We start from the raw sequence: 23,132 nt of genomic DNA, 5'->3' as shown, positions 1-23,132 counted from the left end.
TAGTAAACAATAGGTTCAGCTTTGTCTTTTTATGTCACATATTGAGTAGTGGTTTCATCATCCTTTGGCAAAATATCCTGATTCTTTTATCATTTTCTTACCCTCTTCCCATTTAATAGTACCAATAGTGATAGTAGTGATGATGATGATGATTTTAACCTCCACTTGCTATTCCTCACGCATTGTGCTAAGGGCTTTACATGCATTATCTCAATAATTGAGGACTGCCAGTACTATCTGGCTACCAGCACTTTTTAGACTTTCAGGTGGCCCTCAGACCTGAAGGAGTTATTATCCCTGTGCCAGTCATTTGCTTGTTTGCTTTCAAATCCACTTCTCACCCTTTCCCTGCTCTGCTCACGCTTTCCCTGCTCTCACCCTTTCCCTGCGCTGCTTAGTGTCATGGGGGGGCTGACTCCTATGGGCCCTTCTGTCAGCTGGCTTCCAGCTCAGTTCTGCTAATGGGAACCTGTAGTGAAAGATGGAAGGCAGAAGGCAGCTCTGGCAATAGCTCTCCCCTTTCTACTCTGGCAATAGCTGGATTCCCTCTGTTGTCCCAGCCCCTTTGAACACGACTGCCTTCTGTCTTCTCAGTGGTCATCACTCATATTATTCTGCCTGAAATACCCAAAGTGCTTTCTGATTTCCTGGACCCTTAGAGATAGAATCAGAAAAAGCTTGTTTAGAAATTCTACCAGGCAGACTCGAGAGACTTGAAATTTGTCCCAAATCTGCCTCTAAATAACTTGTGACCTTGAAACAGTCACAGTTTGGTGCCTCGGGTTTGCTATCTATATAACGGAATTGTTGATCTTTAAGATCCCCCCCACCTGCCCAACTAGAACCTTCTATAATGCTGGACTTGCAAGAATTGGTTGAATGTTACTATAAGAGTTATAACTTTTCCCTCCTCCCATGTAACAGTGTTTAGAAACCGCTTTAAAGGCCTTGATTACATCTAGAAATATGGCTGTTCCCCTAACCGGATGAAACATATAAAAACACCCTTTTCCCTGAGCATAATTTGAGGGACCCAGTGCAAAATGAAGATGCAGGGCCCTTGTTGAGAAAGCGGGAAAAAAGTGCCATTAAAAGTATTACAAATAAAGCTTTTGCTTTAAAAATATTTTGTTACTTATAAAATACAGCAGAGATAATAGTGATATATGAGTAACAATATAACTTACAAAGTGCAAAAAATATTTTTGGTGTCATAATTGTATATAATACAATAAATAATACTTTATTAATCTGATATCTTGATTAATTATAATCTTGTGGCTTTTCTGCAAATTCTTTTAATAGGTCATTAAAATATATACTTTTGCAGTTTTATTTTCACTTGGTACAGTTGAAAGAGACACTAGTTGCTCTTGGAAAATGAAAGATTGCAAATAATTTTTGATAATTTTAAATTTTGACAAGGATCTTTCTGCTGATGCAATTGTTGTTGGAATTGTTAAGAGTATTTTATAAGCTGTGACAACATTTGGGATAAATTTTTATTATTATTTTATTTTATATTTTTGTGAGGAAGATTAGGCCTGAGCTAACATCTCTTGCCAATCTTCTTTTTTGCTGAGTAAAATTGGCGCTGGGCTAACCTCCATGCCCATCTTCCTCTACTTGATGTGGGACACCGCCACAGCATGGCTTGACAAGCAGTGCATAGGTCTGCGTCAGGGATCCCAACCTGCGAACCCCGGGCCGCCAGAAGCGGAGCGCACAAACTTAACCACTACGCCACCGGGCTGCCCCCTCTGATAAATTATTTTGAAATAAAAATTTTAGTACATGTAGAGCTGATGATTCTCATGGAACAATTTTTCTAAAAATATTTCATTCTTCATACAAACCAATTTTGTGTAAGTCAAAATTTAATTTTAAATGTAAATTTATACAATGGCATTTTAATGTTTCCTCTGACATTTCCTGTAACTTGTGGAGGTTCTACAAGAAACCAAATGTGGCTTCATGATTTGTATAAAATTCGCAATGCTGGTTTATGCATTATGTCAATGCATCTTCAACTACAAGGAAAAAAAATTTTAATTATCTTCCTCATTAATAACTGGTGCATCTGAGGCTTCATATGAAAGTAATATAGTACTATTCTGTCAAATGCCATGATCTTTAAATTTATTGTCTAAGTGTCTGGATGTGTGCTTTGCGACGTTGAAGCAGTTTTCAAAATCTGAGATTCTAAACTCTTTAAAGGATTAGAGTGACTCCTGACACGCTTTGTTGTAGTGTTCGTGTGTGCGCTTGTTTTGTGATAATTTACTGACAAAGTTTACTGCCTGTGTTTCGGCAGCTCCTGTCCCAGCCTCCAGCCAAAGTTAATATTTGTGCCAATGCCACAGTCAGGCTCCAGGGACTGATGGGCAAGCCATGGTCCCTGCGGTGCCTGCGTGCAGAACCCCTCCTTTCTCCCATGGCTGCAGCCTCTGCTGCCCTTGTTGCTGCTTTTGCACTGTTGTTGCCATCACTGCTGCCAATTTGGGCCTAGGTCCTGGCCGGCAGCCTTGGTCAGGTAAATATCAGACTCTTGTGTGGCTAAGGCCTTGAAAAGATGGGTAAAATACTGGGGAAGAGGAGCTGGGGTGTTTATCTTCTTTATAAAGTTGTGTGGGAAATGTTTGCAGCCTCCGATGCCAGGAACACCCTTAAGTCTGAAATCTGGGAGCCCAGACACAGGGCTGCAGATGCCAGTGAAACCTTGGTGGTGCCAGGGGACCCGTGGGAATGAGCATGACTGTTTCCAAGATGTTCCAATGACATAATTAGTGTTATAGGTGACTGAGAATCTTCCAGAAGTGATGATGCATGAAGATTGGTGTGTTTGGAGCCAAATCTATCCAAAGGTGCACTTTTGGATAAAAAGTAGAGATGAGTGAGTTTGTGTCAACCTAAATGTGTACTTCCTCCAGGCTATAGTGTCCTTTATCTTGAAATATCTGACCACCTTGAAGAATGGGAGTTTACTTATATGCATGCGTGCCATCTCTAGTACTTCCTGAAGATTCTACAGGATTCATTCACCTTAGGTGTGAAATATTTTGTAGTACTTTTTATAGTGGTACCTTTAAAAAACTTTTTGTTATGGAAAATTTCAAACATATACAAAAGGAGAGAGAATAGTATAATGAACCCCTTGTTGTGTACCAGCTTCAGTAGTTTCATGACTGAGTTTTGTCTGTACCTCCCCCCACTTTCCTCAGTCCTAGATTATTTTGAAACAAATATCAGGCATTATATCATTTTATCTGCAGATATTTCAACATGTATCACTAAAAGATTAGGTATCATTTCACCTAAAAATTTAACAATAATTCTTAATATTGTAAAATAGTTATTAATTAAATTTCTCTGTCTCAATTTTTTTTTGTTTAAATCACTTTCCAGAAAAGGTCCACACACTGCTGTTGGTTGGTGTGCCTCTTGAGTTTCTTTTAATATACGATTAATAGGCCCACCTCCCCTTTTTTCCCTTGTGGTTTATTTGTTGAAGAAACTAGATCTTTTTGTCCTGTAGAATTATCCAGATTGGATTTTGCTACTTACACTCCTAGGAAGGTATTGTTTAACATGTCTGCTGTTCCTCATATTTCTGTAACCTGGTATTTAAATATAGAGGCTTAAGAGATTTGTGTTTTGTTATTTGACGTGTGGCTACTTCATAGGTGGTCTTGGGTACTTCCAAATGGACACAATAATGTCCCTTTTTTGTGATGTTAGCAGCCATTAATAATCTTTTCTCAGATCCACTATTTCATGAGAGTTTACAAAATGGTTGTATTTAAATTGTATCATTCTTTACTTATTAGCTGGACTATTTCTATAAAGAGAAACTTCTCTGAGTAAAAGATGATTATTGTAGTCTGAGGTATGATATGCACAAAAAAGACAAGACTTATGCTTGATCCTTTCCCTGTATTTACCAGTTTTCAAACTAATGAATTGTTTCTCTAGCATCCTCGACATGTGTGACCAATGAGGTTTTTTTAATAGTATCATTATGAATTCATGGACTTAAACTTATTGATGTGTTTCCATCCTTATTGATGCTCAGATTGTCTCATCTTTGACCAGTGGGAGCATCTTCAAGTTGGCTCCTGAGTCCTTTTGATTTAGCTCCATTCCTCTTTTACAGCTGCCTTGCTTGTGGTTTGATGTGATATTCCAGCGTCATCTGGTACATTTTCTGCCCTAGACCTGGAATCAGCTGTTTCTCCAAGGAGCGCTGTATTTTTCAGTGAAAATGTATTCTGGAACTGCAAACATGTTTCTAGCCTTTTTCAGTGGACAGAGCTAGGAAAAAAAAATTTTTTTTTAAAGATAAAATACATGATGAATTCATACTGATACTTCCAATTCAAAATTAGGATTACAGAGTTTTTATTTAACATTACCAGTCTTATATCACCTGTATCTCCTTTCTCCCACGCCGAAATTGGTTGATTCCCAAAGACACCAATGTAATTACTCATTTGCTTTGTCCCCCAGAACATAGCCAACAAAATAACAGTATCAACAACATGTTTACTGAAAACAATTTTACGATTATTCGTATAGGTCTTTTTTGTCTTTAGGGTCTATCCTACTAGGATTATGCAATCAAATTATTGTGTTGGAAAGTCACTTGAAATAATTTTTGATTCATTTTTAAATTTTGTTTTTGTTTGTTTTTAGAAATTAATTTTTAAATTTAATTTTGTCTTATAAATACATAAAATATTTACATGGCCTCAAATTCCAGTATACAAAATAAAATATATTTGGAGTAGTATAACTTTAGCCCCAGCCTCCACTCTATTCTCTCCCTCTCCCATAGATAATTTTTTAAAATTTTATTTTTTTGTTTATTATTCCATTATTTTTTTATTATTATTATAGTGTTTTAAAAGGTATATATGACTGGTCAGGGTCATTAGCAAACTGTTTAAGTAGCTATGATAATCTGAAGCTACAGAGTTTGGGGGTGAAGAGGGAAAAGGAGGACTGGAGATAGGTGTTGGGTTTCTGATTGTCATAGCAACAGTGGTAATGACCTGGAGATTCAAGAAAGTCTGTTGTTTCTTGTTTGAATAAATGAAGGAAAATGCTATAAGTACCTGGGAGAATCTTGGAAAAACATGATGATTGAGGCAAGGCAGAGTAGATTTCTCCATTCAATATTTATGGAGGATCTACTGTTTTCTGGGAATGGAGATGGGGGCAAGACCAACCCAGTTTCAAGGAAGGTCCAATTTCTTAGTCAGGGTACATATTTGTTTGTGATTACTTGGGTTCTCTGATGTCATTCATATAGTAACAATACTGACAAAGGTCCGTTATATTTGGTGAAAAGCACTTGTACGTAAGATATTTCAATTCAATACATTTCAGCAAAATAGCACAACTAATATATTTAAGATACTTTATAAGATGCTGTGGGGATATGGATGTGCAAAAGATATGGTCCTGCCTTTTAGGGCTTTCGAAGCCAATGAAGAGAAGTGAAAAGAGACAGAGAGCTCCCCTAAAAATATAATTGTGGCATGTAAGTACTAGAATGGAAATAAGGCTGAAAGGTCATGGAAACCCAGTAGAGGAAGAGTTGGTTTTGAGTTGGGGATATCAGGGAATGTTTCAGCCCAGCTCTAAAGTTCTGTGGTTTCCTGATTCATTGGATGGCTCTTTGGTAAGAATCAACAGAGGGAGAGGCAAGGAGAAAGGGCATCTTGGAAAGAAAGGGACAGGTGACCAGTGAGAGTGTAGGTGCACTTGTGGGACTCATTTGCTCATGGCTGTCCTCATATAAATCAGTTTTAAAACCAGGGGACTTGGACCAAAACAATTCAACCTGTTTAGAAATGTTTGATTATTTGGCAGAATCAACCAGTATGGTCTGAGTGGAACAGTTTAAGGAGAACATATTTCCTCTCATAGAATTGCATTATCTAGTTAGCAATTAATTTTTTTTTTAAAAAAACAAGGCCTGTCTGTGAAAAAGGCAAAAAAGAACTGTCTATAAAGATCCTGTTATTTCACAGAAATCTCAGTTGCTCTTTTCATAGCCCTAAAAGTGGAGTTGTTGGGTGAAATGTTCTCAGTTTGGGAAAAATTGTTCTCAACTGTTCCAAATGGTTATAAGGCACCATCCATTATATGCTGCTTTTATTTTTGCTGTGAGACTTGTCAGGTTTGGGAGGGAATAAAATATGTTCTTAGACACTGTGGTAAGGGAAAGATGTTACTGCATTTCATCAAACCTAAGATGCCATTGAATATAAGATGTACCATTATTTATGTACCATTAAGAAAGGGCAAAAAAATGTCAATTAAACTGTGATGCAATATAAGATTCACTCCAATTTCGGAGATGTTAAAATGTGAAAATGAATGTCGTTTTAGAATTGATGATATATGGCATTTATTGAGCACCTACAGTATACCAGGTTTTGTCCCTGATCCTTAACAAACATTATCTCAATTAATTCTTATAAAAACCTAGTGGCATGGGTGTCCCTGCCCCCATTTTACAGATGAGGAAAGTGATGCACGGGGAAGCTAAAGGCGTAGGCTAAAGATCCCAGAGCTGGTAAGTGGAACAAGCTCCTCATACCTTCTTAAACTTCTGTTCTTAATCTGTGACTCTTCAGTCAAGGTGTGTCTTAATAAATTGTGACACTCTTGGGTATTTGCAGCAGGTGGCCTGTTTTCAGCTTGGGCACTTTTCACTTATGGCAAACCTTTATCAGGCCTTCGTGGTGAGGCAAAGCCTCATCCTGCCCTAACTTAGATGGGCTTGGCCATGAGGCATATTGAGACTTCAAGAGCCTGGGGAGGGGGAAGGAAGGGCAGGGTTGGCCTGGACCCATAGGAGTTGGCCAACATGCAACATCCAAAAGGTCAAAGCAAATAATCCAGAACTGACATAGTCCGGAGTCCTTGCCCAAAGGGATCCTCTGATGGATGGGGCAGCTTGGCAGGAGTTTCCAGTTGGTAGCAATATTCAAGATCTTATACGGGGCCATGTATGGGTTCAAGGTGGCCCACCTGCTTGTCTCGGAATCCAGGGGACTGATTCAACCACCTGCAGGAGGGGAGTGGCCTGAAGCTCAGGACAGGCCTCAAGCCCAGCAGAATCCCGCTTTGTAACCTGGACAGCGTGGTGGAAGCAAGAGGAAGCTCAGCGGGTCTGCGGCTGCTCAGGGCTCTGCTGGACCTGCAATGGCACACCAACTCCACGTGCCACCCCTCCCTCTAACCGCTTGCTGGCCAGGGTCCAGCCTTCTCGGTGGTCTCGGGCTGAGGCTGAACTGGAAGGGCTGGAGAAGGGAGCCCTCACGTTTCTCACTTAGGAGGGGACCAGGTGAGTCTGGACCAGGCAACAGTGAGATGCAAGTTGGACAATCCTGTTCTTGCTGCTTTTCTGCTTAAGCTCTCTGAGCCCTCTCTTTTGAGTTTAAGTCTCACTCAGGCTCTTATCAGTAGTGTGGCCATAGGACAAGTCACTTAACCCCTGCTATCCTCAGTTTCCTTTACAGTAAAACAGAGATGTCTAATTTGTAGATTGGTTGTGAGGATTAGGAAAGACAAAGTAATTACAAAGTTGGTCTCAACGTGAGTCAATTCCTCTTCCTTCCAGCTCTCCCAGGCTGTGTATTAAATGCCATTTATACAATTAAGGCTTATCTACCCTCTTCCTGCCTTATTAAGGCAATAAGGATAATAATTTATACATGGTCTACACTTTCCTAAAATTTGTTCTATTCATTACCCTATTACCTCAGCTAATTTTTTCAATAATCCACTGAAATAGCTGGCAAAATATTATTTTTTAAATTTCAGTTAAATAGTAACAAAAAATATGTTTAAAAATTTCCTATTGCAGAGAGGAAAGAAAAAACTTGACATATTTCTGGAAAAGTCTAAACTTGTCCAAACTTGGCTGTCTAAAGCAGAGGAGAGGTGTTGGGAATAGATGACTGAAGGCAGTTTGAATTGTCCCCTGGGTGCTATGATAGTAGGAATGTTAAGAGTCACTGAACTTCTAACTTATTGCTTGAGTAATGTTCATACAAGTCCTTTTGGGTACACAGTTGAGTGCCCAATAGTTCTTGACTATCCAAAAGCTGGTTCTCCTTGGTTTCTAGATCGGGCCTGTAGCTTATATGTCTAACATCTCTGAAGGAGTTTCCTCCCAAGGGGTATTACTGTGTTCAATACTAGTAGAATGCTAAAATGCCTTTTAATAAGACAGTTCTTGATTGCTTTCAACATGCTCTGGGCTATTTCCATTCTAAAGACTGAGACACACACTTGACTGAGACAGAAAAGCAAAGTATACCTGCCGTCATCGGGTTGAGAGCAGAACTCTGAGGAAACGAGACCCTGGACAGGTAAACATTTGTCTTTGGGGTGAGACTTCTTTGTTTGAGGATGGACCACTTGAGTGATTCCTTTTAATAACGTATTTGTAAAGCAAACACCTATCCGTTTTTCTCAGGGAAGCCCAGAAAGTAGGGTAATAACCCCCAATGCAAAACCTTTAGAGTAAGATATTAAGTGTTCTATTTAATAACGTAAATGTAGTATATTAGCAAGTTTATTTAAAAAATTCTCCTAAATCTGGATTTAGATTTTCCTTAGCCTGAAAATGATTGTGTCAGTACAGTTAGGTGTCTTTTTGTCCAAGCAGTGTCCATATAAGACTGGGAACCACGGCAGGAAGGTCATGCAGGCCTGGACTTCCTTTCACCTCAAGGCCAAGGGTAGTCTGCGATGTGGCTACAGACCAGCTTGAAGCGGCACTATATGGACTGATCCACTGGTGTCCTACAGAGTTAACGTGGAATAACCTTGATTTGGGGCAGTGTTTGAGGACTCACATGATCATCTCAGGTGTTTCTTTGAGGTCAGGGCAGCAGCGCCATGAAGGAAATGGGTGCCCATGCACCTGTCATCCTGAGGTGGGAAAGATAAGGGCCTTAGCCTAGGGAGAGAAAACTTTTCCCCTTCTTTGGGAGCAAAGAGGGAATTGAGCTTGGACTCTGGAATGTGGGGGTGTCTGAAGATTCCGGTAGATGGGGTGTAGCGGGCTCCCACCCCCATCAGGAAAAGACCTGTGGGAGCTAAGGGGAGACAGTCAACTTGTATTTGGGCTGTGATTCTGAGAGTAACCACCTTTAGTCATAGTTGGGGCTAACTTCTTGTATTTCTGTTCTCCCTGATCTTTCAGTGAAGCCTTATTTAAAGGGACAGCCCCTTTTAGATGTGCCTTGGGGCATCAATGGAGGGGTCTATGTTCATGCTTGAGGCTGAAGTGAAACTAGGAAAGCAGAAACAGCCTGGGACAGCTGGTTAGGTGTGAGCAGAGATGCTGTGCACAAAGTAGAGCAATGATCTGGAGAGAGCACCTGGCTAGGGGAGACTGAAGATTTGCAGAACATGTCATCATCCCTCAGGTTTTCACTGCTATCCTTGCGAGGGTAACCCAATGAAAGAGGAGACTTTCTGTTTGTACAGGGATGTGGCTCAGGGTTGACCCCTGAAAGCTGGAGAACTTAGGAGAATATCTGAGTTGTACAACCATCAGTACTCAACTCGGGTGTCTTCTTGAGCCTTCTCAGCCTTGTGTCTGGGTTCAGCATCTTTCTTAGTGTTCCTTTAGCATCTGGGTGCTATTATTTATACAAATAAATAATAAAACCAACATTTATAGAGTGCTTACATTATGCCAAACAGTGAGTTAGGTGTTTTACATGGCTTATCTCATTTGGTACTTTGGTATCCCCATTTTTCAGATGAGAAAACTGAAGCTTGGAGAAGTTATGTGATTTTCCTCAAGTCCCACAGCTGGCATTCATGGAGTCAGGATTTGAACCTCGATGGTCTGTCCCAGAACCCATGCACGCAGGAATTAGAATGTAGTGCATTTGTTCACTTTTAAAAACAACTGTGAGTTTCCTTAGGATGGTATCTGTTTTTTATCTCTGTATCCCTGTCTTTTAGCATAGTGCTAGGTTCATAATAAACATTTGACAAATGATTATGGAAAGGAGGAATGAATGACAGAGCCTAAGGAACAAAATTTTAAGAAAACACACTGAAGCTCTTCTTACCGTTTATGAATGCATAAGATAATGTGCTCAGCTCTGCTCTTGGCACAGTATAATCACTCGATAAATTTTAGCTATTATTATCATTATTGGAAATAAAAATACATTTAAAAGAACAGTTGTTTTTACATAAGAATGTGTCATATACCTTAATGTTTTCAAAATATCCTTTAATCACATATTTCTATACAGTTTTAGAAAGAGGGGAGGATTTAGTTTCTATGCAGTATTTTGAATATATAGAAGTTAAATATCATTTTTGATAGAGTTTTCCTTTGAAATTTGAGCTGTATTTGCTTGAAATATGAATACAGGTAAGGAGAAAAGATTGCAGCTGCACGTTCAGTTTAAGCAATCTGTAGTGTGACCGTGTGAGAATACAGATGACATTAAATGTAAGAGAGTTGCTTATCATATGCTTCCAGCCACCACAGCCTGAGGACAAAAGCCAGCTGCCAGGTTAGAGGAATATTGTGATTTTAGTATAATACAAAAGTCAAGTTTTCTCCTTTTTGGCTTCATAGTCAATCCATTTTCATTATTCTTGCTACAAAAGTATCTAAATTGATTTTACTTTAAAAATTTTATAAACAGAAAATTGTACTATGGTGCCAGTTTATTTATGGCATTGCTATATCCTGATGTGGATGTCTTTGAGGACGTAGGTAGATTGAATGAATTGTTATTATTTATCCTTTACCCATTCCTGGTAGAACCTGCTAGTTGCACACCGCACCATCCGTGCTCTCTCCTCCTCAGTAACCTAACCTGCATTTACCTGGGGACAGTGTACCCAGCTAAAGGACTTAATCCCCATTGCAACTAGGTGTGAGTATACTTATGTGATGAAATTCTGCTCAGTGCTATATAAGCAGAAATGTTGTGAGTTATTTCTGGAAAATCTCATTTGAAGAGAGAGAGTAGACCCTTCTTTTCCTCCTCCTTCTCCTGTTGCCTGAAATGTGAATATAATGACTGGAGTTCCAGTAGCTAGCCTGGGCCATGAGGTGGCTGCGAATGGAAGCTGTGAATGGCACAGCAACGACAAAGAAAGATCTCAGGTCTCTAACTCTGTGGAGACTGCATGCTAGCCTTGAACTGCCAATTTCTGGCCATTGTGTGAAAGAGATACAAACTTTCATCTTATGTCCACTGTCATTTTGGATCTTCCTGTTATGTGCAGCCAAACCCAATCCTAATATTCTAAGGAAGGAACGGAAACTTTTCTAGAAAACGTTGTCTATATTTCTATCAGCATATTAAGGTACTTCCATTGTATGGTGTTTTGTTTCTGCTCATCTCCAGCTTCTTAGTCCTATCCTCTCTCTTTAATAATCTTTTAGGCTCCTCATTCACATGTCAGCTGTTTTGAAGACCCTTATTGCTATCCTCCTATTTTCAATACCTCTGTAAGGGTCTTATAGTGTCCTTAGTTCTCATCTCTCTCTTGTCTGAAATCCTCGAGAGGCCCCAGCATAAAATTATAGTTATATCCATGAACATAGAGGTTTCTTATTAATTCAGAGGGTAGGAACTTGTGCAAACAATTGTTCTAAGTGATTTTTTATTTAATAAGGTTTGTGGGAACTAATTTTTAGATAGTGTTCCTATGATGACAGATTAGCAAACACTGAGTTGAACACAGGCAGTCCTGATTTCAACCAAGCGTTTAATAGTCTCCAGTGAGAAGCAGTGAATAGAAAGAACTCCAACCAAGCTTTGACTCCCAGCTCTGACATTTATTAGCTATAAGAACTTGGAAAAGATAACTAAATTCCTTGAGCCTCAATATCCTTATCTATAAAATAAGTTGTGATAAAGATTAAAAAAGCTAATACACTTGTAAAATAAACATGTTTTTGTTAACTCTGATGTACTTTGGAAATATAAGACGGTTTGGATCAGTGGAAAAAAATCTGGGTCCAGAACTGAGTGTATATTTGCTAGCTGTGTAATTTTGACCAAATTAGTTAATGTCTCTGAGCCTGAGTTTTCTTTTCCGTAAAATGAGAAAAATAATGGTGTTGCCTTACAAGGCTGTTGTGAGAGTTAAATGAAATAATGTATGTGAAGACTCTATGACAGTACCTGATACTCAAAAAATGATGAATATTAGTATTCTTGTGGTTGTTACTGTCGTTATTACTTTCTCGGGGATAAATGGTGAACTATGGCTTGTTGATACTTAAAGTAGCTAAGTGGATGGGTGGTTGAACCATACTGTAAAGAGAATATCCATTAATAGCTTTATGTCAACCTAAAGTCAGACTGCAGGCTCAGCCAATATTTTTATTGATGCCATGCATGAAGGTAAATTTTGCTTATTACATTTGATGATAACACAAAATTGGGAGGGCTGGAACCATGAGCATGATACGATGGAAAGGATATGGACATTGATGACTGAAGACTTGGCTTTGATTCCCCAAATTCAATCATGTGATGACTCAGTTTCCTCATCTGCAAAGTGATAATATCACTAACAAGAATACCAGGCAGATGCATTTTACGAGTGTATCTTCTTAAAGATCTCACATAATTCGTGGCTCATTCTGAAAAATGATAATGGGCTTGCTTGTTTACTGTCCAAAGTAGTCCCAATAAATGACAATAATATAAGCATAGTTCACCAGCTTCAAAATTATATTGACAATTTCTTTAAAAATTAATGAATTTGAACTATTTCATATTTCATGCGCAAAGTGTGCCTTTACTTATATTTCAAATTTATGTACTTAAAATTTGCATAAAATGGAAACGACTGAATTAACCTGGGCTTCTACCCAGGAGAAGACTGCATGTTGGGGATTTTGAGGCCAGCTTGAATCGTTGGGGAGGCTTAAGAAGACCAGTTTGACCAAAACCTGATGGTTGTTCCTAAAAAGATCAGCCTTGAAAGAGCACTGATGATAGAAACCCTTCATCTCTGAGACAGTGGTGCTTTGCTGGTGTTGGGAGAAAAGGCTAGAGCTGACTAGGTAAGCTATATTTATGTATCAAGTTGGATAAAACTGGACTTTGTAGCTACATTGGACACCTACTATTCTGGTTGTTATTCAGACTACAAGGCTCTATCCACAGATGTCAACCAACACTGGCTGCACTGCATGCCTTCTCTCAGCCTCACCTGACCCCTAGGCCTCCGGTTTTATGGCTTTGTGATAGCCACTGTGGTGAAGGACTCGGTGTGGGTCCTGAGACTAATGCCCAGAATCTCTGGCCCCTCTTACCATTTCCAGATTCGTAGGAAGTCCTATGCCTCAGGGCATAGGATATAGTTTCCCTAGTGGTTGCTGAGGGGACCACAGCCTGGGTGTTTAAGGGAATAAACTCCTCATAGACCAAACTTTGGTCAGTGGGAAATGGGAGTCAGGATGGAGCTAGCAGATAAATTCCTTCTCCATTTTTCCCTACAATAGACTGTTCTGAGTCATGGTTTTTCCATGTAATCTGTCCAGGCATGTCCTGCACGGCCCAGTGGGAACCCCAGTCAGGCACTTGCTTGTTACAGAATAGTGGCCAGTGTGGGCAGTGCGTCACCTTGCATTTTCTTCCCATCCTCCTCTGACTCAGTTTTCTTTTCCTTCACTCTTGCTGCCCTGGGATTGCACCTGCCAATAAAGTCTTGCTTCAGACTTCTTTTTTTCTAGGGAACTCAGACTAACTCACTAACTATGGGCAGTGGATTGAACGAGGTACTGAGTCCCTACCTTCTAGGAGCTTACAATTTAGGCCAAGAGACAGATCTATGGAGCATGAACCACAATGCAAAGCTATGCACCATGACAACTCACAACCCTCTTTGAGATCCTCCAAGACTTGTGTAGTTGTCTCTGGTTCTGGTTATTTTTGTGTGCTAAGTAAAACATCTTGATTTACTTATAACTTTGTAGTCAGTCCTCTGAGATTTATTCAAGCTCCTCACCTTCTGTAGAGGCCAGCATTTTCCTTGGGGTTTCAGTAAGATATTTTGAATGTGTTCATGTTGCTGTAGGCATTTTGCCTTGGAAAATACACCATTCAGTTTTTCTTTAATAATAGTATTTTATCATAGTTCTCTTTTCCTAAAATCAAATTACTGTCAGATTTTTTTTTTGCCTTCTCTCTCCAGTCAGACAATTGAATGTAATGATGTTGTTTACCCATAGATACTGTCTAGACTAATTTTTTGCCTGTTTTTTAAAATTAATTTAGCAGACTTTGCAGCCTAGCTAGCTACCTATATGGTACTGTAATGGATGTTTTGGATTTAGACCTTAGTATTTCTGAACATTATTGTCTCTAAGTGGGGATGAAAATGTGACTGAATTTGAAAGGGCCAGAATTTGCTTTAGTTGACTAAAAGTGGGAGATAAAGCCTGTTGTGGGGACAATCTCTTTGTTTTGGGAGGACTATTTTAGTGAGTTGTCTTGTTTATGTGGGTATAAATTATCCCCAAACTTATGACAGTAATACTAATTCATTATTTCATGACATTTCTGAGGGTCAGGACTTCAGGAGCCGCTGAGCTGGGTGGTTCTGGCTTGGAGTCTCTTGTGAGTTTGCAGTTAAGATGTAGGCCAGCGCTGCCGTCTCCAGGAGGCTTGACTGGGTCTGGAAGATTCACTTCCAGGGTGGCTCACTTGTACGGCTAGTAAGTTAATGCTGGCTGTTGGCAGGAGACCCGAGTCCCTCACCGCCTGGATCTCTCCATAGGACTGCTTTGATGTCCTCATGACAGGGCGGCTGGTTTCCCCAGAGTGAGTATAACAACAGAAAACAAAGAGAAAGTGGCGGTGTTTTTCATGACAGAGCCCTGAAAGTCACACACTGTGGCTTCACTGTGTTCTACTGGTCACACAGACCAGCCGTAGTATATCGTGGGAGGGGAGTGCACAAAGGCAGGAATCCCAGGAGAAGAGAATCATTAGGGAGCCGTCTTGGGGACTGACTACCACACTAAGTAGTACTGTTTCTTTTTCTTGAAAGCCTTTTAACTGTGGAGTAACCAAATGCAAATATATCAGACTGGGATAAAGGACATTTTGTTTAACAATAATATTCTAAAGGCTGACTTGATTGGGGATCAGCATGTAACTCTGCAGAGATTAATTTGCTGTTAAGTGATTTTTCTCCCTCCTCTGCTGGAGAAACCACAAGAGGAAGTGAGGACCAATAAAAGGGATGCCCGTCGGAAGGACTTATGAAGGTGGGTTAAACCTTAAGTTCTTTCCAGTTAAAACTTTAGCAACTCAAAGTTCCTATAACTCACCCTTCTGGCAAAGTTCTGCACAGAAATTTCTGTGATTCTCCCAAGAGGGCCTGGCTTCACATGTGCCCATGGGCCAGCCCTTCGGGGACAACCATCGCAAGACACTGCTTTGTTGTCCCTCTTCCCCACCAGCTTTGCAGGGTGCCTATCTGCAGCCTCCACGCTGGGACTCTGGTCCCAGGGCAGAGAGGAAAACGGCCCTTTCTCTGTCTCTCGTGTCCCACTTCATTGCAGGCCCTGAAGCTGCACAGCCTGTGCCCAGACCGTCGCAAAGTCCTTCCTGAAAACAGGGTCTCTTTGCCTCTGAGTAACCCTCCACCAGGAACACCAAGGACAAGCAGTGGTTTTATTTTTCAGGCCTCTCTTCATCTTGAGTGTGACTGACTCACCTTCCACCTTGACTTATATTTACACGCTGCTACTTTCCCCTGGTATATTTACAAAGTCGCTGGTTTCTCCCTGTACTGTTAAATGTCTTCCAAAACAGTCAGCTGTCAGAGCTAAGGAAATCTGTCAACATATGAGGTGTGGCATAGCACAAGGTTGTGATAAAAACTGATCTCAAGTATTAAAAATTCAAGCTGTCCTTTTCCAGCTAAGCTTTAAACGAGTGCCGATCATCTGCCCCAAGATCATTTTTTTGCTGGATCCTCTCTGCACTTTGAGCACTCTTGTGATACCCCACATATGGCACCATTTACAAAAGCCTCTTGCCTACTCTCTAGGTACTTTACGTGGAAGTGCTAAATAAGCCGAGCCTCATGTCTTGGCTCTCTCCGTTAAGGCTCCTGGGCTGGAGCCCTGAGAATCCCCCCTTGGCTATTTCTCTGTCACTGCACACGTTGCACAGATCTCCTGGGGATTCTGTCTCCTAAGTATCTTCCACATCGGTCTCCTCCTCCTTATTTCCACTGCCGCCGACTTGGCTCAGGCCCTCATCTAGTCCTTCCTGGATCACTCTAGTAATATGCAAACTGTCTTAATTCATCCTCCTCATTGCTGCTGCGGAATAATCTTTCTAAATACAAACGAAATCACATCTTTCTCCTGCTTAAAGTCTCTCCATGGGTCTCCGCATAGGCACTGGGATCAAATTCACGTGATGTCAGCCCACAGATTCTCCCCTACCTCTTGGACCTTGTTTCCACCATCCCTCCTGTGCTTGTTGGCAGCCATTCGACCTGCAATTATCTTACACTTATACTGTGTTTAATGTCCTATGCTTTTGCAGATATTCCTCCTCCTACCTTGTTGCATTTTCTACTCGCCCTTCAAGCCCTAGGTCAGGGGTTATTTCCTGCAAGACATTTTTCCTTTCTGGCTTGGATGTCCCTCCATGTTCCACAGCATCTTCTGCATGCCACTCTCCATGTGAGACGCAGCACGAGTTGTGCTTTAAGTTTTGGGTTCTGGAGCCAGAGTATGTGGGTTTAATCACATTTCTTTTATTACTAGCTGTGTGACCACTGGCAAGTGTCTCAGCCTTTTTTATGCCTCAGTTTCCCTGACTGTAAAATGATAATAGTACCTCTCCCGTGTGGTTGTCTGGGCTTTATATTGAGTTGACATATATGGAATACTTAGAGTAATGCCTAGCTCGGAGCCCAGACTCAAGGTCTGTCAGTGGTTCCCAGTAGCTTATGGTATTTTCAGTTTGTTGTTCCATAGATTCAAAGCTTTTAAAGGGATGTACCTTGTCTTTGTTTTCCCAGCATCTGTCACAAAGAAGGCATTTCTGTCCATGCATAAGGGAACTATTAGTACTACCCGGAAGATGTTATACTTAATGGCACCTTCCTGTTCTCCAGTACTTTCTGACCCATTTAGTTCACACAGGAACAAGCTAGCAGTGTGCACAGCAAGTCTTTAAATGATTGTAGTAAGTGACAGCATGTGTTTATACGAGATTACATTATTCATTTCCAAAACAAGATTTCCATACTCAGAGAAAGATAATCTAGTTTGCTAGAATTTTACTGTTTGGGTGATTTCTATTACAAAATCAGCACTGTTCTTTCTCGTTGGTGTGAGACATCTTTTAGGATACGGTGTACGACTACCTGCAGATTACCACATTCCCACGTAGTGGTCATGTTGTTGGCTCAGTGAGAAATTCTCTTTCCTATCTTCTTTGAATCTCTCACATACTTTTGTATTTTAAATAACGTTTCAGAATCACATCATGTGTCCAACGGACTAATAACAGACAACCTCTTGCCATCTGCGTAACACGTCTCTGAGAAAGGGTTGCTGAGTAGCATGAGATTTCATTTTACAGAAACATCTTCTGGTAAATACACAAGACATTCATCATCCTCCATTTCTAGGTTAATATGTTTTTATTTAATAAGTGTACAATCATTTTGAGACTAACTGCATTGTTTAGCAGTCAATAATCTTCTGGATATCTATATTAGAATTAGATTTGACTATAAATGATAGAAACCCAAAATAACAGTGGCTTAACAAGTTAGAAATTTATTTCTCTCTCATGTAGACATAGGCAGTCCTGGACTGGATGGCAGTTCAGTCATCAGAGACCAAAGCTCTTTCATTTTCCTGCTCTCTCATCCTTAATATACAGGTTGCAACTCCTAGTGTAAGATGGCTCCAGCCTTCACCTCCTCAGTCCAGACAGTAGGAAAGAGGAAAAGGGAAAAGAGCACTCTGCTGATATTTAAGGACACTTCCTGGAAGTTGCATATACCTTCCCATTCATCAGAACTTGGTCACATGGACACACCTAGTCAAAGGAAAGGTTGGAAATGTAGTCTTTGTCCTGGATGGCCTCCATCTAAAAATTGGAGGTCTTGTTTCTGAGAAGAATGGGTAAATGCATATTAGAAGATTACTATTAGTGTGTGCTACTATTTGTCTCACTGTCATTTAACTGTCTCAGGTTACTAGGGTCCAAAACTGAAAAAATAGTTGGTAAAATGGCCCTATTGATGTCAAAATCATGCACTGAGAAAATTTTGACCCTTCATGTGTTAGCTAGAGTGAAACTATTTTTAAATTTTAGAAGCTATGTTGTCTTTATGAATTGACTCCAAAGTTAAAAAATGTGTATTATTAATGTTGTTGCAAATAACTTTCTCATATAGGATCAATAAAAAATATAAAGTGACATATGACACCAAAGGCACAGACAACAAAAGCAATGGACAAATTGAATTTCATCAAAATTAATAACTTTTGTGTATTGAAGGACACTATCAACAGAGTGAAGAGGCAACCCGTGGAATGGGAGAAAAATATTTGCAAATCGTGTGTCTGAGAAGGGATTAATATTCAGAATATATAAAGAACTCCTACAACTCAACAACAAATAAACAAACTGACTAAAAAATGGGCAAAAGACCTGAACAGACATTTCTCTAAAGAAAATATATAAATGGCCAATAAGTACATGAAAAGATGCTCAACATTGCTAATCAGGGAAATGCAAATCAAAACCACTTTAGGGGCCACCCCGGCGGCATAGTGGTTAAGTTGGCGTGCTCAGCCCAGGGTTCGCAGGTTCGGATCCCAGGTGTGGACCTACACACTGCTTATCAAGCCATGCTGTGGCAGGCGTCCCACATATAAAATACAGGAAGATGGGCACGGATGTTAGCTCAAGGCCAATCTTCCTCAGGAAAAAAAGAGGAGAATTGGCATCGGAGGTTAGCTCAAGGCTAATCTTCCTCACACACACACACACAAAATAGAACTACCATATGATCCAGCAAGCCCACTTCTGGGTATATACCCAAAAGAATTGAAAGCAGGGACTCGAAGATGTATTTATACACCAATATTCATAGTGGCATTATTGTCAATAGCCAAAAGGTGGAAGCAACCCACGTGACCATGGATAAATGGATAAACAAAATGTGATATACACATACAATGGAATATTATTCAGCCTTAGAAAGGAAGTTCTGACTATGTTACAACATGGATGGAGCTTGAGGACATCATGCTAAGTGAAATAGCCAGTCACAAAAGGACAAATACTGTTGGATTCCACTTATATGAAGTACCTGGAGCAGTCAGATTCATGCAGACAGAAAGCAGAATGGCAGTTGCCGGGAGCTGGGGAGAGGGGGGAATTGTGGGTTATTATTTAATGTTTATGGAGTTTCAGTTTGGGAAGATGAAAAAGTTCTAGACATGGATGGTGGTGATGGTTGCACAACAGTGTGAATATACTTTATGTGACTGAGCTGTACACTTAAGAATGATTAAAATGGTAAGTCTTATGTTATATATACTTTACCACACTAAAAAATGTTTAAAAATTTTTTAAAATGTGGGTATATTTATATACATGCATTTGTATAATCAGACTTGAAACCAATTCCAGAAAGTTTTTGCCAAGAATCTTGACCTTATTTTGAAATTCTATTAAAATATTTCAAATCATACACAAAAATAGAGAGACTAACATGTGAAGAACTCTCTAGTTCCTTTCACCCAGCTTTACCACCTCAGTTTATAGTAAACCTTCCTTGTGAATGGTTAGTCCATCGCCTCGGTTGTTGACTTCCATTTGTGTGTACTATCCTTACTCTGATGATCTGAAAAGCCATCTATAAATTTCTCATATTTGTGAAACTTTTTTACGGGTGTCCCAAGAAAAGCCTTAGAAAACCTGCCTTATCGCAGACCCTACAAAAGGAGCAGCATTGTGTAGACCAGAGGTTGGAAACTTTTTCTGTGAAGAGCCAGGTAGTAAATATTTTAGGCTTTGTGGTCACATTTTGTTGTGAGTGCTCTCGAGTGGGTTCTGACTCCTAGCGACCCTGTGTGCAGCAGAGCAGAACACTGCCCGGTCTTTTTGTGCCATCTTCTCACCCTCCAGTGCTCTATCAGACAATGCCTGCTGCTATTCACAGGGTTTTCATGGCCAAGCCTTTCTTCCTGGTCTGACTTAGTCTGGAAGCTCTGCTGAAACCTGTCCCCCATGGGTGACCCTGCTGGTATTGGAAATCCTGGCGGCATAGCTTTCAGCATCACAGTAGCACACAGCCACCACAGTATGACAACCGACAGACAGGTGATGTGGTTCCCTGTTGGGGAAATGAACCCAGGGCTGTGGTGGTGAGTGCACCCAGGCTTAACCACTAGACCACCAGGGTCACATTAGCCTTGTTGAATATTCTTGTTTTTTTTTTCTTTTTAAATATTCTATAAAAATGTAAAAACCTTTCTTAGCTTGTGGGGCCAGATGAAAAAGGGCTTCTTCCAAATTTGGCACAAGGGCTGTAATTTGCTGACCCCTGGTAAGCCTCTGAGGCCCTTCTGATGCCAGCCCACAGCAGAGTGGCAGGTGGGCATCTAATCACGATCAGCCAATCTTTAGGGTAGCCAGCAACCTCTGTTTAGGCCTAACTCAAATATGATGATTTCAAGTCTGGTTATGTAAATGCATGTGTATAAAAATACCCACTTAAAAATTTTTTTAACCATTTTTTATTGTAGTAAAATTTTACCGTGGTACTCCTCTAAGTGGAATCCCATAGACCTGTCAGGTCTATTTCCTGGAACTCTGAGAAGGAAGGATTTAGAGGTGAGCAACCCCAGGAAAAACTGATGATGGGTCCTAAGTGAGAGACCTAGAATAGTCTTAGTTTCAATCCCAGTATATTCATACAAGAAACCCCCTTTTCTTGAGGAAACTTAAGTGATATGTTTCTTGTAACCAGAGAATCTAAATTACTCTCATCTACTGCAAATGTAAATTGGTACAAATACTTTGGAAGGTGGTCTGGTAATATCCAGTACAGTTGAATATGGGCATATCACTAACCCAGCAATTCCACTGTTAGGTATCTTACCTGGAGAATTCTTGTGCGTTTGTACCAGAACATCTATGTACAAGAATGTTCACAGGGTGTAGCGTGTCCACAGTGGACTCTAACCCGGTCAAATCCCAACTCCGCCGCTTACACAGATGTGTGACCTCAGACAAGTTACTTATTTCTCTGTGCTCATTTTCCTCATTTGTGGGAGGGAATAATTATTTAATCCTCACAGGGTTGTCGTAAGGATTAAATAAGTTAATTTATGTAAAATGCTGGGCTCGCAGGAAATGCTACATAAGTCTTAACTGCTGTTACAACTCATATTATAGGAGCATTGTTCATAATAGCAAAAAATTGAAAACAACCCAAACCTCCATCAACAGAGAATGGATAAATCAACTGTGGCATGTGGCAATGTTCACATTATGGAACGCTACATAGCTTAGGAGTGGAAAGAATGAACGAGAGCTCTACACATCAACAGGTATAAATCTTAGAACAACGTTCAGAGAAAAAGGCAGGCACAGAAGAACACGAGTCATATGACCCCTGTGTTACCAAATTAGCATAATGAAACCTATCATCTAGAGACACATACATAGGAGCAAAAGGTCGAAGAAAAACAGAAAAATGAGTAAGATAAAAGTCAGGACAGTGACAGGGAGACGGGTCGGGGCGGCTCAGTGACATCCGTGATGTTCTTCAAGTTTAGAAATCCAGTGGTAGGTTCTGTGTGTTGTTATGGTATAAATGTACAACAGTGAATCCAGGAAACCAAATCTAAATGTAAAGATAAATTAAATGTAAAGATAAAATTTACATGGAAAAGAACTGAGCTTGTTGAAATTCAGGAAATAAGAATTAGAACAAAAAGGAAATGGTTAACATGCTCTACAGAGACTTCATTAAGGAACTAAATAGGTTGAATATAGTTTGCTCTAGAAAATACTTATTTGATGACAATTTATCAGTGCTGGTATTACTTCTGATTAAAATGTTTGTCTTCATAAATTCAAAGTCAGTATGACCTGGGGGTCAAAATAGCTGGATTAAATCATTCTGTACATAGTTGACAATACCTTAACGATACAATAAGCATTGAATTTATATAATAAGATTTACACATTCATAGGAAAAACAAGAGTGCTGGGTGGGAGCAAAGTGTCAGGAAAACCTAAATACTCGAATTGTTAACAGGTAAAATAGCAAGAGAGTAGTTTTTCTCTAAACATGAGAAATAGGGAAAACACAAGGAAATACCGCCATGTTATAAAAAAGAAGAGTGAATTCAATATTGAAGTGATCGTTTGGGTAGTAAGCTTGATTTACTTTCCCCAAGATTTAATTAAGCTGGTACATGGAGTTTAGGAGTGAACAAATCTGTGGACAGCTTCACTTCCAAAAGCCACTGCATACTTAGCTAGTTTCCCAGGCAACAGCAAGTACACTGCCCTCTGGATATCTTCAGGGGTGAGGGTACGACGATTTCTGAAATACATCAGGTTGCAGGCTTCCGTAGAAATGCGCTCAGACATGTTGTTGATGAGGGTGTTCATGATGTCCAAGGTGCGAGCTGATATGCCCCTCCCGGGAACCACTTCCTTTAGGACCCTGGTGACGTAGCGTGAATAATTTCTGTGGCCAGAATAGGTGGTGGCGTGTGATTTCTTTCTGAAGACTCGGCCTTGACGTCCTCTGGAGCACCTGTTCTTCTTGGTGGTGGCTCTGGCCATTGTAGATGTTGTTCTCCTGACAGTTACTCGTGGAGAGGAGAAGGGCCTCAGAGTGGGGGCAGCTCCCCTCTTTATGTCGGCATGTCACAATCAGGCTCCTCTTTGATTGGCGATTGCTTTCCCTATGTCACAATCACCTAGCAACAGCATTGATTTGTTGTTAGGGGAAAATCCTGCTCTTGGCTCACCGAAAGCTTTCCTGAGAAGACAGTGTTGCAGGGTTGAGGTTGACTTCATGGCAGAAGAGTACTC

At 40.3% G+C, this 23,132-nt stretch overlaps 1 long non-coding RNA gene across 3 annotated transcripts in view; it reads left to right on the top strand.

Moving 5' to 3' along the window:
* Positions 1-23,132, top strand: part of LOC131416870 (uncharacterized) — a 56,819-nt gene that overhangs the window by 25,043 nt on the left and 8,644 nt on the right. Inside the window, exons 5-6 of one of the 3 annotated variants that reach the window (XR_009222654.1) lie at positions 6,528-6,583; positions 8,294-8,382. The exons of the other annotated variants lie outside the window; for them this stretch is intronic. This is a non-coding gene — a long non-coding RNA (uncharacterized LOC131416870). Of the gene's footprint in view, positions 1-6,527; positions 6,584-8,293; positions 8,383-23,132 lie in introns of those variants that run through there. 3 annotated transcript variants of the gene reach the window in all.

This window comes from Diceros bicornis, chromosome 1, assembly GCF_020826845.1.
Source record: "Diceros bicornis minor isolate mBicDic1 chromosome 1, mDicBic1.mat.cur, whole genome shotgun sequence".
Classification (NCBI taxonomy): Eukaryota; Metazoa; Chordata; class Mammalia; order Perissodactyla; family Rhinocerotidae; genus Diceros; species Diceros bicornis.
The sequence above is the reverse complement of the archived record's forward strand: the minus strand, read 5'-3'. Positions and strand labels throughout refer to the sequence as shown.